Source organism: Falco punctatus (genome assembly GCF_963210335.1).
Source record: "Falco punctatus genome assembly, chromosome: 7".
Classification (NCBI taxonomy): domain Eukaryota; kingdom Metazoa; phylum Chordata; class Aves; order Falconiformes; family Falconidae; genus Falco; species Falco punctatus.
This window is the reverse complement of record NC_137587.1, coordinates 18,941,997-18,958,150: the sequence shown is the minus strand read 5'-3', so window position 1 is coordinate 18,958,150 and position 16,154 is coordinate 18,941,997. Positions and strand designations below refer to the sequence as shown.

The window sequence follows — 16,154 nt, the reverse complement described above, 5'->3', positions numbered from 1 at the left end:
TGCATACACTCACTAACACATATATGTTTAAATGTAAGAAATATATTTATGTAAAGGTGCATAGGATTTATGTGAGAACAGCTGTACTGCCAGTTTCTTCCCTAGGTAATACTTTTTTTAGAAATTGAAGAAAACAGCTATTCCAGTTAAACCATTTCAGCTCAGTCATAAGTTTTATTATATCTGAATCTTCACTGGACATTTTGTGGACTCTTTTGTGGGTATTTTGTGATTTAAATGCAAGGGAGGAAACACCTGAATTTGACACCAGCCTAGAAGTTGCAGAGTAAGGAAGCAAAACATCATGCAGTTGCAAACAGGCAGTTGCAGCAGCAACCCGCTTTAGGCAGTATAGCTGTGCTCTGCTATCCTATCCATATATTCCAGTTGTTAAATGCATAATTAAAGATACATTCATGCAGAGATTATGGTGGAGTATTATGGGTTTTTTATGCAGAATCTTTTTTCAGGCTTGGGAGCCAACTTAACAGACAACAGACAACCTAACAGACAACAAAAACCACGTAAGCTGACTATAAGTGTCCCATCGCAGTAAGACATGATATGCTAGAAGTGCATGTCACATACTCAGATGGGAAAGGAGCAATGTATATGTGCATCACAAACTACTACTTTTAGATATGGTCTTAACTCATAAAATCTCTCTGTGGGTAATGCCAGCTCAGAAAAGGACAGAAAACCTGGTTTTGGCCAATAGTTTATCCAGTTCTCTCTGCGTCCTGGGCTGTACATATACACTATAGCGTGCATTGTAGGTGCTGCAAAAGCCTGAACTTGCAAGGTGGCAAAACTTCATGAAATTTTGGAGCTTCTTTAGATTTACACACATAATTAATGTCACTGAAGTTAATGGGACTAGTGCCTTTAGGCTGGAGTCCTCAGCACTTACAGTAATAAGCCCTGAGCAAGCCAGAGGAACGCACTTTTGTAAGACGCTGAAAATTTATTTGCATTTCTTTGAGCACTTTCCTAATAGAGATGTTTATGGGCAGCCTCAAAGTTTTACATCTCTTGTTGACTTAATCCAGCCATTTACTAATACAAACATTTCTTCAAAAAAACAAGGTTAAAATTTTTGTTTCTTTTTTTTGCTTTCAAGTCATGTTCACATTCTGAATGGATCATAACACGGTCTCAGAAGCAAATTTGTAGTTCTTCCTCACTACTGACTGTCCAGAACCATGCACATACATGAATCGCTCATTATGTTGATTGTTTTTAACAGCAAGCCGGTAAAAAATTGGTCTTTAAACTTATCACTTCTTACCGTTCTGAACTGCCATTCCTCCAAGATGACTCCAAGAAAAAATAATTTGTCATTATTACTATTGTTAGATTCAAATACATTAAAATTATTTCAGAAATAGAAAGCTGCTACAGTGGGGCTAAAATACATTAGTTTGTACACAAGAAACAACCAATACAAATAGATATACAAAAGCTGATCACTTGTTTAAAGGACTTAATATCATTGGAAACAAAACATCATCTACCCACTTAACTAAGCAGCACATCTCTGTTTTGAAGAGACCCAAATTTCCCTCTTAAAGAAACACATACAATTGCTGCCCTGTGCCTTCAGCCAATAGCTTCCTGCTGAATAAATGCTGAGGGCATTCCTGACATTCCCGGAGGAAAGCTCCTGGCAGAGCAAGCTGTGGCAGCTCTGTCTGAGTTATGTACTGAGGGCTGAGCTGCACCCGTGCGGTGGCCGGCCGGGAGCCTGCACACGCTGGGGTTTCCAGTCATATATGGACAATACCCGCATGTGAACATGGTGCTTGTTTTCCCTGAGCACGACCGGGACTGGAACACGCTGAGGTCTCACGTAATAGATTGCCAATGATGTAATTGCATGAATACAGCGCATACATTTGGTAGCTACATCAACAAGGCAGAAAGGATTTTTTTTCCTTCCTTTGTTGTTTTGCTTTGGTTTATTTGTGGTTTTGTTTTTTTTTTTTAATTCAATAAAGTGGAAATTATTTAAATAAGGTGGAATTTATTCCAAAAAGTCAGATTTTTACTACTTTTTCTAAGCTTTTGACTGTAATACCATGGATCTGCAATAAAGTTTATTTTTCTCAGCAAACTGACTAAAATAATAATTCATGTTATTTAGCAACTTGAATCTTCTTCCAAAATGCTTTGACTATTCAAATTTGACTTAACAAATATAATCGGAAAAATAAAATAAGCCCTGATTTTACAGCATCATCTTTCATGTCTGTGGAAAACTACTGCTTCCATTAAATTTCTAAATAGTCATAAAGGTATATTTACGAATTCTTTCAGCTTAGAAAACTGAACATTTCCATTCAGAGAGTTACTGGTGTATTTTCTTCAGGGGGCAGAAATATCAAATGTGCATGAAAAGCTCTTTATCGACAGAGCATTTTTGGCAGCGTTATAAATGTGTTATCACCCTTTTCTTCGACAGTAGTGGCTACCCATTTCTTTCATTCCTTCCCAACAGTTCTGGCTACTGTGAAAGTGCAGTCATGTTGCTTTGAATACAGAAGGAATCAAATAACAAAACCTACACACACACACTCCCCATTCTTCCCTCTTTGCCACCTCAGATCCAGTGTTGTTTCCAGTGTTGTTCTGTTTGTGTATGAGACTTAGCTTTTTCTTTACGCTCATTCCCCACCCTGTGTTACCAGTGTTAGTGCTAGAGGTCACTGCCATTTCCTCTGTATGCTTCCAGACCTTTGGTGAAATTCGGCTTTTTGTTCCAGAACTGTTATTTAAACTAAACTGTAATTTAAATTAAAAATATAAACCAGCTAAAATGTACAATGGTTTAAGAAAAGATTAATTTGCCTTATTATTTAATAAATCCCAGTTTATTGGATTTCCCTGCACTTGGCTCCAGCCCTAAATTCTGATGCAGAGACAGTCTTACTATATGTTTGTTTAGTACTTAACATAGTGGGCCCATGGGCTAAATTCAGGAGTACCTAGGAAGCTCAGCAGTACAAACAATTAATATTTTAACTAAATAGGGAGAAGAGAGACAAATGGCGTAATGTTTTCTTTTGTTACATTTTATTCCCTTTGAGCAAGGAGTATTTATGTATGTATTACTGTAATATCCATCAAAATAGGTAAAAAAAATTAATATACCAAGCTATAAAAAAAGAAAGGCCCTTACACTGAAGTGTTCACTTGTCTAAGCTGGGGCAATGTGTATATCTAAGAAAGAGAGAGTGAAAACAGGATAAAAATAAACCCCTTGGCTTAGCATAGTAATCATAGTACATCCCTTGCTTATGTTTGGTTTGTATAGTTCTACTAAATGGAGATGAACAAGTCCAACCAGGGATTAAATGAAACCCAGCAGAACATCCAATAATTGCTTTTGAGCTACATAGTGTTCTAAAAACTTGATGTTTCCTTACGGTAAAGTGTTAGGAGTTATTCCTAACTTGAGGTTTCCTTATGATAAAGTAGTAGGAGCTAATGTCCTGGTTACTGTGTTTTCCATTAAAATATCTCAGGTGACATTAAAACTAAAAATGTTAGTTTGCTCTGTCAAATGTTCTCTGAAGCCAGAAACTTTTTTTATTTAAGCATTTCAAAGTACTGTCAATAAAATAAAATTTCACCACAATGTCCTGTTTTATTGAATCCAAGCTTTTTTTAGAACAGTTTCAACATCAGTCAGTTCTTTTTGACAACTTTAGTGTGAGGAAAAAGGCCACCAGTGCTGTTTCTCCTTCCATTATGTCCAGTATAGCTGCTCTGCTGTTTGTAATGTTACCATGTCCTGCATGTTTCTATGTTGCTGTTTAGCTAATGTGTATATTTCCTGTATATATTTTCTGTTTCTGCCAGAGGAGTTTCTTTGAATGTCTAACACATTTTGATTTGTCTATACCCTCCTGGCACCTTTGCTTGATAGGCATTCCTGTGGATATTCCACAGCTACAGTGTCAAAGAGAAGGCACAATCTTACATTAGTGTTTGTATTTCAATAAACTTTCAGCAGCAAGGCTTCTAATGTCAATGTGTTCAAGATAATTTCTTAGCTGAAAGAGATCACCATGAAATCTTATGTAGAGCATAAAGAACTCAAAAGTGAAAAGAAACTCTCTCAAGTGAGTATTTACCAAGCATCACTAAGAGCCAAAGGCTCCACATCCTCCTCCTGGATTGGAATACAGAATCACACTGAGGAAATGCCTCCCCAAGAGAGAACAGAAGATATGGTGGTTTATTGTTGGAATGGCAAAGAAGCTGTCAGCATGTTCTTCAATAATAATTAAAAAAAGATTGTCATCTTTCACACAAATCCTGTGCATAAGAGGGAAAAAATAAACAAGAGGAATATCAGGGTTCCCCCCCTACACACAATAACAATTAAAATAGATGAAAAAGCACTGCTAGAACAGAGGACCATTCCTGTAGACAGTGGACTTTTGCTTCCAACCAGAATTTCAGCTGCTGGCTTCCAAGTAGGCTGTTGAGACTAGATTGATTGAGACTGTCCAGTTAACCTAGTCAGGATGAAAGTAGAAATTTAATGGGATGATAGAACCTCAGAAAGGAAGGAGAATTAAAATACAGCAGTTCTTAGAAAAAACACCAATTGAAAATACTTACTCCAGCTGAGCACATTCGAGGATTTAATGAGCATTCTGATTGTAAGGGCTGAATAAAGCAAATTCAGATTTGCCAGACTAGAAGGCCTCTAAAGGAACAGGAGTCAAAGCCTTTCTCCTATTTGCATGATAAAGAAGAGAGTGCACAAGTAACACCAATATTTGTGGGAACTTGTGAGTATTTGTGACTACAACAATGAAAAGTCATTCACTTCTCAAACAGGTGGATGACAGTGCCTTCCTGATAAATAGTAGTATGAAGCAAGACACAGCCAAGAGCAATTCTAAGAAAGTAGCTGACATGATTCTAATCCTGACTGGAAGGTGCTGGGGTGTGACTGAGGATCAAAACCAGCCCATTCAACAACCTTCAGGCTGTGAGACAACTAACAAAAGCTCCACATCCCATGAAGAAAGTCCAAGAAGGAACTATTATTGTTTCTTCAGATAACTCAGAAGCATATCCTCTGTATTTATTTTATACTTCTCAACTGCAAAGCATGCCTCTCCAACAAGCTCATCCCAGAAGTATCCAGTTGCAAATGCTGATTGGCAGTGAAGGAATAGTATTTTGGCTAGAGATGATAAAGTTACAGTAAAAAAAACCCCTTCCTTTTCATATTTGTTAATGTTGTCATGAATAAAAAGCAGCAGCACCATTTGATTTTACTTACAGTGCCATACTGAGATTTGTGAGTAATAAGTAAAAATAATACTGCAGCAACCCAACAAGTTCCTTAAATTTTACCCCACCTGTTTATTCACTTCAAAATTCCTCTCCAGAATATATCTGTTATTTTGTTCAGCCAGAAAAAATAGGCTTTCATTAATTAAGTGGCCAGCTATACAAATCAAAGGATAAGTAGTGAGCCATCAGGGCAAACAGCAGCAGATCAGAAATTGTCCCAGATAATTTTCCAGGCAAATACTGAAAAAAAGTCAAAACCATGTGAAGAAATCAAGATCAGCTCCTTAAGTGATTTGCTAAACAGCAGGGGAGAGTAATTCACAATAAACACTGATGTCTTTTTTTCTGACATCAGCATCACACCTCTGTGTGTGTCTTCTACCATGTATTCAGGACTGTGTGAGGGGAGGTAGAAAGAAGGAAGAGAAATCTTGGTAAGCTTTTAAAGCAATTTCTTTTGCTTACAGCATACACATATGAGGAAGAAAGCAAAAGACCTGCTGATTGCCAGGATCCCTTTGCAGAGGGGCTCAAAAGAGACAGTATGGTTGGAATTCCCTCATGCTGAGCTTGCACATACAGTCAGAGCAGCAGCCTGGGGGGAGTTCATTGAAACCATGATGGCTGGTGATTCAAAAATGACAGTCTCAAAAGCTGTAATTTTTTTCACTGGCATATATTGAAAGAATTCCTGTTTAGTTCTTATGGCAATGAAAGTGCAGTTATATAAAGCTGAAATGTCTGAACAGTTTTCTTTTGTTTCCTTTTGGATTATCAAGTGAATAAGTAGTAGCGAGAATCAATGACTGGCCAGCAAGCAGTTACCACTGTAAACAAACATGGTAATAATCTCTATTTGTGTCCATAATCAATAAGGAATCAATAAACAGGGCATGCAAAAGTGCTTATGGTGCTTTTCCTGTAGGACTTTTCTGTAGCAACTCTGCCAAAGCATTAAGGAAGACAAGCAATGAGCATACAGGTCAAGGATTTCCAGCAATCTGAGCACTTAAAACAGTTCTAGAAGAAGATGACACAAGAGAGATTTTAAATTAATAAAAAACTGATGTGAAATGTTTTACCACCATATTAATCTGATTTAATTCTATTATCTTATATACTCCATAAGAGCAATTTGCCCACAGTACAGTATGATGTTACTGGTGCAGAACATGGGCAGATTACCTTCAGCAGCGGAGGACTTTCTCCCCTGCCCCCATTCCATTCTATGGGAAAAGTGACAATAGGTAACATGCTGATGGGAAGATCTTGTAGGGGGTACTGAGGGGTGAATAATGAAAAGTTCCTGCAGGAGGCACCTTCCAATAATGAAACCCATAGAGCAGAAATCCTCTTTAGTGATGAGAAGAACTTCAAAGATACCTCCCCTTAAAAAAGTGAGAATGATTTCACAGAATCTGATTCATAGATCCAGATAATGCTTGCTATTAGTAGTGAAGATGACCAAAACAACTTTATACATGTCATGTTGCCTGTTCTTCTTAAGGTTCTACTTTTAATTTTTATCTCTACCCAGCTGCAGGAATTCATCACTATACATTTTTTCAGACTCATCTGTGGCTGTGTACAAATTTGTCAGGAATCATGGCTGCATGTCATTAGGCATCTGTCCAGGCTGCAGTGTCTGCAGTACCTGAGCCAGGCATGTTAATAAGCTCATGGTAATTAATTTATACTAATACCAGCCATTTTTACAGAGCAAGATGAAAATACTCCTGTCAGATGTGACCCGTCTTCCTAGTATGATTCTGGAAAAAAAAGCAGGCATGTTTCTTTTTGAAGAATTGCCATACAGACAGGAGAACTATAATGCTGCTCAGGGGGAAAAATCTGTAGTATCAAAACTTTAATATATGTGGCTGAAACTAGAACTGTATCTTTTAAGTAGATTTATTTCTGAGGTTGATGCAAATTTCATTAAAAAAAAAGAAAAAGCTTTGGTCATATGAAACTCTTTATATTCAGTTTTGGAAAGGTAAAACCAGGAAACTTGCACAAAACCAGAAAAATTATTTCAAATTACCATGACTGCAATCCTAAATCAGCCTGTGCTGCAGTTTGATAGATCATAGGGCAACTTATGGTTTGTGTAAAATAAGTTTGATTCCAAACCTATGCCAAATGCAAAGTTACAACTAAAGTTTTAAACAAGTCTGAAAAAAAGATGTTTGGACCTGGATAAATCTTCCTTTCTCTCACTGATCTTTAGAAGTTGTTTTTTAGTGATAGGCACGTATAGAGGTGCATAGCATAGTTTGTCAAAGAAATAAAATCCCCTTGCTGATTTTAAATAATTATTATTAGCTATGTTTCATATAAAGGAAGTCTATAGGGAAGGTCTGTCTTGTTCCAGAAACATCACTAACCCTCATGGGAGTCACATTTCAGTAGGTAAAACATTGCTATGCACTGCAGTTCTATTCCCCAAACCATCACCTTCTTCAGCTTACTTTATCTGTCTGTTGAACCAGATATTGCAGAATGCCAAACAGTGGACACCTGTGTGAGCAGAGGAGGTTTCTCCTCCCATAACCTAGTCTGCACTGGCATTTACATTCTGTGGATGGAATGCGGAGAGATAGTACATCAAAAAGAAAGGTCAATAACTGAGACTGAAGAGCTCTTAAATCTAGTAGTCAAAGGCTTATGAAGGCCCAATGGCTGGCAGCTGAAGCTGTTTCAACTTGGAAACAGAGTGGAAATTTTTAACAGCAAATACAACTGGCTACAGCTCTGCTAACCATCAGCTGAAGTGTTCTATACAAGATGGCCTGCATTTGTGAAATTTGACTGCAAGTATTTGGATTTGATGGAGAAATGACAGGGTAAAACTGTATGGCCCAAGTTATGCAGGAGGTCAGACATGCTGTCCAGAACAGACTTTTCTGGAAAGGAAATTTATAAAAATAGTGAGAGAAATATGTAACCCAGTGAGTCTATCAAGAATGTATTTAGGACTTGGGTTCAACACCTCGAATGTAATGTACTTTTCCCCCTCAGATTCCTAAAGCCATTAATATCAGGCCAGCTTCTCATGACTACTTATATTTATAGTTTGTCTGCCTGGTTGTCACCAGTCACATTTTTAGACTTTGCATTGCATTTTAAATCCCCTGAGTCATTTCATGTTCATGTTTACCACCCTTTTCCTTCTTTTATGAGATTTTTCCATGAACCTGAAATTAAAAACATCCTTTCCTCCTCTCCACTGAAAAGTCACAACCACAAGTCATCCATCACAGCTCCAATTTGTCCCTTAAAATTTTCTCTGATGCCTCACAGAAGAGGCATTTCTAAGGAAGAAGTTCAAGCTCCATTTCTCCCTGTTTCTCAGGAAAGCTGAAAAGAACTTGCCTTCCAAATATTCCATTTGCATTTTTTTCTTCAAATTCTGCATAGAAAATTAATTCTTTGGCACCTAAAGTTCCTGCAGCTCCTTTTAATTTTTTTTGAGTGCTTTTTAAGCTGGAGGGGATAGCGCTGAGAGAGAGGAGGCTATACTGTGGTTGTGAACATCATCTCTCTCCTTCCTGCATAGTTCACCTGTTTCACAGAATCACAGAAACACAGACTGGTCAGCGTTGGAAGGGACCTCTGGAGATCATCTAGTCCAACCCCTTACTAAAGCAGGTTCACGTAGAGCAGGTTGCACAGAATTGTATCCAGGCAGGTTTTTAATATCTCCAGAGAAGGAGACTCCACAGCCTCTCTGGGCAGCCTGTCAAAGTGCTGTGTCACCCTCAAGGTAAATAATTCTTTCCTTATGCTCAGATGGACTTCTTGTGCTGCAGTTTGTGCCCATTGCCCCTTGTCCTGTCACTGGGCACCACTGAAAAAAAGTCTGGCCCCATCCTCTTGACACTTCCTCTTAAGACATTCGTAGATATTGATAAGATCCTCTCTTGGTCTCCTCCGGGCTAAACAGGCCCAGCTCTCTCAGATTTCCATCATAAAGGAGATGCTTCAGTCCCCTCATCATCTTCGTAGCCTTCTGCTGGATCCCCTCCAGCAGTTCCCTGCTTCAAACTGGGGAGCCCAGCACTGGGCCCAGCACTCCAGATGTGGCCTCACCAGAGCAGAGCAGCGGGGCAGGATCACCTCCCTCAACCTGCTGCTGGCCACGCTGCCCCTAATGCCCCCCAGGGTCCCACTGGCCATCTTGGCCACAGGGCACACTGCTGGCTCGTGGGCAACTTGCTGCCCACCCAAACTCCCAGGTCCTTCTCCGCAGAGCTGCCCCCAGCAGGTCACCCCCAGCCTGTACTGGTGTGGGGGGTTGTTCCTCCTCGGGTGCAGGACCCTACACTGGCTTTCACCAAACTTCGTGAGGTCCCTCTCCACCCAGCTCTCCAACCTGCCCAGCTCTGGCTGGATGGCAGCGCAGCCTGCTGGGGTATCGGCCACTCCTCCTGGTTTTGTATCTTCAGCAAACTTGCTGAGGGTACACTCTGTCCCTGCCTCCCTTCAAGCTTAAAAAACTTGTGGCTTACTTCCCTTTGTTCCTTGAATACAGAAAAATAATTAATGCACAGAATGGAAGAGTATCAGACAGTATGCACAGAAACACTCTAGCAGTCTTCTTTAAAGAGCTCGGCACATTCAAGTCTATGTTGTACTACAGGCTTAATGTGCTGATGCCACCAATCCATGTAATATCATCCTGCATTTTAATATGAGATTTGTCATCCATTTTTCCCATCGTTCTTCCCATGTGTAATAACTCTCTTCCTACAGCTTTCTGCAGTTAAGAACAGTCTAGCAGTGCCAGGCTATTACATAAATGCATGATACCCGGACAGCCATAGGGTCCCACACTGGGAACCTCAGTAAGGCACACATGCCTCCAGGTTCCTGGCACTTTGTCGGTGCTATGGCTCTCACATCCAGGATGGTGAGTACATGACTAAGATTTGCAGTTGACTCCGTTGGTTTCTGCATCTTCACATGTAGTTATTGGTTTAAGAGACATTGCAGAGGGAAAAGTAATGTGATGTGTGGGAGCTGGCAGTAGGGATTTTTCCCAAATGTTTGGGAGGATCCCATTTCTCACAGATGGTGCTGCCAAGAAACAGACTACTTTTCTTTCAGAAAATAAGTATTGTTAGCAATAATCTTCTGCCTAAAGTATTTCCCCAGTCCAAATGTTAACCCTACTGTAAAACAAGAAAGCCTTATTCAAAGGTACTTACTGTTTCAAGTGGGAGAAGAAAGCAAAGAGGCCTAACAGGTAGAGGTGAAAGGATTAATCTAACAGCAACAGAGGTAACTACAAAACTACCTTGAAAAGACCTTGAAGGAGTGGAAGGGAGGAGAGAGAGCAGGCTCCTTCCCAAGCAGAAGGTCTATTGCCTATCACTTTCAGCTGCAATGTTGAGAAATTTTAAAGCTGTGTGTGTCTAAGATCAAAGCCTGACCTTTTAGAAGGGAGGCAATACTATATTAGCATATTTACTTTCACAGACCCATTATGTGATGTTGTCACGTCTACTCTATTTTGTTTGTTCTTTCATATTCTCTCTCTTTTTACTTGATAGGCAGAAAAAACATTTCCTTACCTTAAGGAAAGATCAAGCAGGATGGTGAGTCACACACTTTTATTCTTCTAGTTGCTATTCAGTGCATTAATAAACAAGGAATGTAAATATCTGCATGTGGCTGGGGCAGAAGTCCTCTGCTGCAACTACTGAACAGAGCGCTGATCTTGAAACCCATACAGGGCACTGTACAGGCCCTGGCATTAGGAATAGGAGGGAGACAAACACTCAGCGGAGGCTGCTGCCACTGGGTTGAAAGGACAAAGCAGGTTCCCTCCTGACTGAACAACTGTCAATGATCATTGCTAGTTAAGGAAAAGTCAGAGAATAGAGCAGCATGACCTGTTGGGCTAACTACAAAAGCTAATTCAGAAGCCCCTGATGCAGCCAAAATTATGCGGACAAAGAATTTGGCTTAAAGAAACTTTCTCTCTCCTTCTTTGTAACTGAATAACTCCAAAGCGGTGTAAACTTAAACCTGCTAGAGAAATATGGAAGCCTGCAGGTTGTTTGTCATAACCATATCTGATATAATTACTGGTAGCAGAGATGAACTTGAGCTAGAAGCTATGAATCCCCAGTCAAACCTCCTGAAAATTTAGCATGTGTTTGGGAGTGAAGGTTTGGGTTGGACTTCTCCCTCATGAGCAGACAGAATGTACTAATTCTGAGTCCAATTTCATGTTTTTCTTTGTTATGATAGTCATGGCTACTGCTGCAAATTTAGGCCATTAAAAAAAAGGCAAACAGCCCAATCCAAATGGTTCCCATTTGAGCTAAACTCCTTGGGCTCAGCAATAGACACAGAGGTACCTATTTAGGACATGTGTTTTCTGCTTATTTCTGCCCTTGACTAGTTTTGGATGGTACAGCTAGTTGACAGATGAAATTTCCTTCCTAGGGAAAAAGGCTGATATTTTCAAAACTATTTTCATCCCAAATTGGCATTTTCAGAGCCCAATATGTTTAGAAAAAAAATCAGTTCAGAAATGTCAAAATATTTTTTTTTAAATCAAACCCAAATATTCAACACTTCCCAACCTGTTTCAAGCTTGCTGCTACATGACCTGCTGCGTACTCAGGCTGGAGTCATGTTGCTTTCCTAGGGAGTGCAAGTGCATTATGCTTACATTTACACCTATAGACCACAGTCAATACCTCATTAGAATTCAAACTGATGGAAAGCCGCTCAGAGACTAGAATCGGTATGGGAGACTTAGACTTGTGCAATACAACATATTGCTAAATATGCTACAGACTAGCCAAGATGAAACCCCTGGTCCAGCACTTACAGACCTTTACAATGTGAAGACAGTATTGGATGCAAAAAGCAACCTAGCTGTGTTATCATGGCACAGAACCCACAAATGCTTCAGTCCAATTCTCAGCCAAATAGTGTAAAAATTCCTTGTGTCTTTCATCTGTTGCTGCAAAGCTTCTACAGTGCACAGGACAAAATCATGATCAAAAAGTTAGCAGCTGGCCAACCTTACCACAGACCTACTAATACAAGTTGTTCCAGCACTTGAAGAATTAAAGAGGGGGAATGGAATGGTCTTTCAGAATCTCCAGAAATGAGGGTTAGTATTATCTCTAGGGAAAAAAAAAACAACAAAATATTCAGATCCTGCCTCCAGAAAAATTAGTGGTGTTTTCTATAGGTTTCACAACTGCTTTTTAGCCTAAGCTGTGCTTTGAGGTACATTAACTTTCATATCTTGAGTGAAAACATGAAAAATCATCCTTTCTTGATGATTTCCCCACCTTTTAAAAGATATTGTGAAAGTACCGTATTCTCATAAGACCATTTTAATGAGAGTGAAGTGTAGCTATGTTGTCTTACTGACTTTATTAAATTGTGCTTAGAACTCATTCACTTTGTTGACTCAAATTATGGAAGCAATTCTTGTTGTAGGATTGTTTATATGTCCCAGAGCATTCATAACTCACTGAGTTCAGCCATTTACAAGTGTTTAATTACAGACTGTCTGTTTGATGTAAAAAAATGTTTGCCAACAGTCTTTTGGCAGAGTAAGGAATGAACTTTGCAAAGGAAAACCAAGTTGCTCATGAGCTGCAGCAGCCGAAATGGGGAAAAGAACTTCCCCAGAGTTCCTTGAAGCTTCAAGTTGCTGGATCCTGGTATGACTTGGTCTTATGTAAATCTTGCTGGAATTGTGCTAAAATTTGCATTGAACTTTATAATTCACACACACACACACTTCTACAGCTGTAAATGTATGTACATTTAAGAATAGCATGTGAAAATTAAACTCACAAGACACCGTTACACAAGATGTAAGCTCAAACTTTACCCAGAAAGGCAGAGAGCATCTAGCCTTTGAAAATCATATTTTGTTGCATTTTTTGAAAATGTAAACACAAATCATCAGTATGCTACTAAAGTGAGGCTGTACCTCACATTTCAGAGGCTCAAAACATAAGCATTTCCTGTATTTAATCCCTGAGCTGACCATTTGAATATCTGAACTGACTACAGGATGGAGGTTTCTTTACCTCCATATTTCTAAACTGACCTTTTTACAAAGATTTCTATAAAAAAATTTGCCTTGTTGCAAAATATTGAATCTGTCTGATGGAGTGCTTTTAAAGCTAAATCTGAAGATCTGGGTTGAAAAAGACTGTATTTAATTGTTTTCTTTTTTTATTCAGAAATGCCATTATCTTGACTCCTAGGAGGTTTCATGTGGATACCTTACCTCCCCTCTTTCTGCCTCTGGTTTGAGATTCATGGCTGCAGCTGCTGTGCAAAGCAAAGTTTCCCCTGAATGTCAATTTCTGAAGCAAAATTTCTGCTATTCTTAACTGCTGAAATTCAAGATTCTGTGTTGGTCCAGCACACTACATTGCAACCTCAGCCTCCTCTACCTGAGACTGCTGCCTCACCTAGCTGAAGGAACATGTGCAATCTTTTGTTGGCAGACATTGGATGCACAAAAATAAGTGAAGACTTATTTGGAGAGTTACGTTGTCTCATCTGTCCAGAAGACAGCGTATAAAATTGAAACAGGCAGGACTCAAAGAAAAAAAATCAAGTATTTTAGTGTTTAGTCAACCTGAGGACTAGCTGAGCAAGTTTGTCATACTGCAAGTGGAAGTTTTATTGGGAAGGTGAGAAGGGTTTCCCAAAGCTACAAAGGCAAGCACAGTGGGTCTGAACATAAGAGAAGGTGCTATTTCCATCATGTCTATTTCAGCGAATGCTGACATGGAATTGGTGCAGCCTTCCTATTTGTATTTTGGGCTCCTGGATCCTGCTCCTCACCGGCCGCATGAGGGGCCCTGTTGTGCCTGCAAGTGGTGCTGGCAGGGAGGCCAAATGCCCAGAAGGCCCAGAGGCAGCAGGAGCTCTGGGGGGAAGCCCTGCCTCGCTGCTGTGGGGGTGCCCTGAGGGCAAGGGGCAGCTCTGAGGCTCCTGGCCTGCCCCCTGTACCCCCTGCTGACAGCTGGGTGCCCGCCATGCACTGAGCTGGGCCAAGGCCCTCGGGCAGCAGTCAGCCATAGGGCTGTGGTGGCATGTGCCAGGGCAGTGCCCGGGCCAAGGGCGCCGCTCCCCATCTGCAGTCCCTGGCAGAAATGAAGGAAAGTTCTCCTTAAAAAGCAGTGAGTGACGCAGTTTCACACCTGAGCCCTCCACTGAGAGCGTGGAAATGGCGTTTCCAGGCTCCAGCAGCCATCCAGCCAGAAGGCCAAGGGTCAGTTATGGGAGAGGACGAGGGTGAGCTGTTCCCTGCTGGCGGTTCCCATCCTGGGCTCGGTCCCCTCCCCTCCGGGGCCTGGCTGTGCTCCGAGGTACCTTGAGGTACTTGAGTCCTTGCAGCGTGAGCTCATTTGTTGTCATTTCCACTTCTGGGAAAAAAAGGGTCATAAGAAGAGATCAGTAAATATTCAGTATTCATAAGGCATGGCCTCTAACAAAACAGACATGTTGCAGTGTTATCATATCCAGGAAAACAGCAGCAGACAGCATAACTTTAAAATACCACCCAGAAACTTGTTTGGAAAGGACAACTCACAGCATCAAAGCCTAAATATATTTGCCAAACCATACTTTAACTTACTGCCAAGACACCAAATTTACCCCCTTAATAGCAGTAATCCACTAGGCAACTTGGTGACTGCTACAGCAAACTGGACATGGGTTTATTTCACAGAGGTCAGAATTGCTGCAAGAGCCCTGCACATATTTAGTGAGAAAGGTGTGTGAGGGGGTCTCATAAGAGGAATACAACAAAATCAATAAAGTGGCTAGCTGTTAAGTCTAAGCAAAAATATTTACGAAAATTTGAAATGTTTAGATTAATAGTTTCAGACCAGAAATAAATAATAAATGTCTAATAGAAATTGGATTCAGGAAGGGTAAAATTACGATACAAGGCATATAACCATACACAAAAAGCGACAGGAATGTCCTGATTTCTACCTTGTTTTTTCAGACTGTCCTCATCTGTAGTCATTTGTATGGCAGCGTATGTGGCACAACTTCCTCCTGTATCAGCAAAAAAGAAGAGGGAGGAGTTGTGACTCCCTCTTCCCTTGCTGTTCCCCTCAGCACAATAAGCCAGCCAGAAAGCAAAGTCATCTCTTCATCTGATGTAGCCTGATTCACTTCTGAAAGCCCTGCAACAGTCCAGGTACTGAAACACAGCTCCAAGCCACAGCCTGGCCCATCAAACTTCTGAGACAGTGCATCCAAGTCAGGGCTTGTGATAACTGTAATCATGGTATCAACTGACGTTCTGACTGTGTGCTTAGGTATGCGTATGCACGACTCCAGAGGGAAAATTCTGGACTGTGATATGCCTGACATTGTTTATGACATTTGTGTATGACAAATGTGTGGTGGTATATTTCTCACTCTGATTGCTAGGAACTCTTTGGGGGAGACGGGGGACGGGGGGATGACACAAGTGGTGGAGGTAGTTTGCTTTTGCAATGTTGCTTTTTTCTCAGAAGTATATTTCTTACTCTGCGTGCATCTTCCAGTACTGGTCCTTGGGCGCCTGAAAACAAAAATGTGGATGTCATTCATAGCCAGCCAGAATGGAAAAAGCTGATAAGGTTTTTAAACAAAAAAACCTAATCCACAAACTGTAGAGGGATGAATCTGGGTTAATTAATATTAATATACAGCTGTGGGTTGGCAGGTGTAGATAAGGTGCAGCTGTGGCTAGTTCTGTTAAGTGGTTGGGCAACCAATGAAGAGAGAGCAGCTGAGGAAGAGAGAGGGGGAAGAAGAAGAGGAGAGGGAGTGCATGCCCT

General features: G+C 40.5%; 1 long non-coding RNA gene across 3 annotated transcripts in view; it reads left to right on the top strand.

Annotated features, from left to right (window-relative positions):
* LOC308067526 overlaps positions 1 to 16,154 on the top strand; it is a 163,323-nt gene extending 147,169 nt beyond the window's left edge. For all 3 annotated transcript variants that reach the window (XR_013929632.1, XR_013929633.1, XR_013929634.1), the window contains one exon: positions 1 to 16,154. This exon is cut by the window's left edge. This is a non-coding gene — a long non-coding RNA (uncharacterized lncRNA).